General features: G+C 39.4%; 1 protein-coding gene across 1 annotated transcript in view; it reads right to left on the bottom strand.

The window, feature by feature from the left end:
- Nucleotides 1-1596, bottom strand: part of LOC106873835 (disks large homolog 5) — a 173897-nt gene that overhangs the window by 72111 nt on the left and 100190 nt on the right. The window lies entirely within an intron of this gene.

Consider the following 1596-nt stretch of genomic DNA (forward strand, 5'->3'; position numbering starts at 1 on the left):
AGAAAGAATTTGTACATAGTCTGTTTCTGAAAACTATTCTATTGGACTTCTGTCTAATCACGTCTTTTAAGTTACACATAGAAAATGTGAAGTCATGGTAGAAAATTTTTACGATAGTTGATTTATGGAAAAGATTATGTTAAATTTTTGAAATGCAAATCTGTGAATGAAAATTAAGTTCAGGCCTGTACATGGTAGCTAGACCTGGTAGAAATAGCAGCCAAATCTCCCTCAAAACACTCTACTGTATTAATGCAACAATTCTGCGTATTATGTAGTTTGAATGAGAAACTGTAACTGAAAGTTTTGGCCGACTGTCATCCTGTAGTCCCCTTGTTGCTGTGGTGAGCAACTGGTTGTTTTACTGGCAAAACAAAGAGGGGATTTGCATCAGAAAAAGTTTTAATCAATTTTCTCGGTAAGTATGGGGACTAGGAAAAAAATAGAAGAGGCATTAAGAAGTTGACGTTAAGAATTGCTTTAACAGTTAGAAAATGTTTGACATTTCAATCATCATTAAAAAATGAAGCTGTAAGAATTTATGGGGAAATTGTATGTAAGAAGTAAAGCAGAAATGATTTGCAACTGTACTGCCGAAGTTCTGCAACTTAATAGCAGATGCATCCAATTTAAGAAAAGTGAAGATAAAAGCTAAGTGAAGAAGTATGCAATGAGTCATTGTTAAACGCTTATAGAAAAAATAGACATGTACCTTTTTAGAGAACAAAATATGGCTGAGAGTTATTGTATTAGACGTTTGTCTTCCTACACTCTCTGAGTGGTTGGCGTTAGGAAGGGCATCCAGCTGTAGAAACTCTGCCAAATCAGACTGGAGCCTGGTGTTGCCATCCGGTTTCACCAGTCCTCAGTCAAATCGTCCAACCCATGCTAGCATGGAAAGCGGACGTTAAACGATGATGATGATGATGTCTAATCAGAGAGCAGAAATTAAAAGAAGATATATGAAATGGACATGTGTGTGTGTATATGTGTGTGTGTTTTTGCGGATAATTTGGCAGGAGTTTTGCAGTCAGCACGAGGTGGTTTGTGTTTATCTCTCGAGTCGAATTGTTGTGAATTTGTCTGTAATAGCAATGCCTGGACAAGTGAAAATATTTTTTTAATATGTGGTTGGGGAAAAAAGGGGATCTTTTGAAGATGGCGAAAGCGAAAGAGACAGAGAGAGCACAGTTGTATCAGTGAAGTTCTTTTGAAGTTGCATGAGATGGAAGAATTAATGTGCGTGCGTGTGTCTGTGTGTGTTTGATGGGGTGTGCGAGACAGAATGTGTGACGTGTATATGAATTGCTTTTGTGAGTGTGTGTGAAGAGACAGAGAGAATAATGTTGATCGTCATCATCATCATCATCATCATTTAACATCCGCTTTCCATGCTAGCATGGGTTGGACGATTTGACTGAGGACTGGTGAAACCAGATGGCTACACCAGGCTCCAATCTGATTTGGCAGAGTTTCTACAGCTGGATGCCCTTCCTAATGCCAACCACTCCGAGAGTGTAGTAGGTGCTTTTACGTGCCACGGGCACGAAGGCCAGTCAGGCGGTACTGGCAACGGCCACGCTCAAAATGGTGTAT

The sequence above is a fragment of the Octopus bimaculoides genome, chromosome 7, assembly GCF_001194135.2.
Source record: "Octopus bimaculoides isolate UCB-OBI-ISO-001 chromosome 7, ASM119413v2, whole genome shotgun sequence".
NCBI classification, from domain to species: domain Eukaryota; kingdom Metazoa; phylum Mollusca; class Cephalopoda; order Octopoda; family Octopodidae; genus Octopus; species Octopus bimaculoides.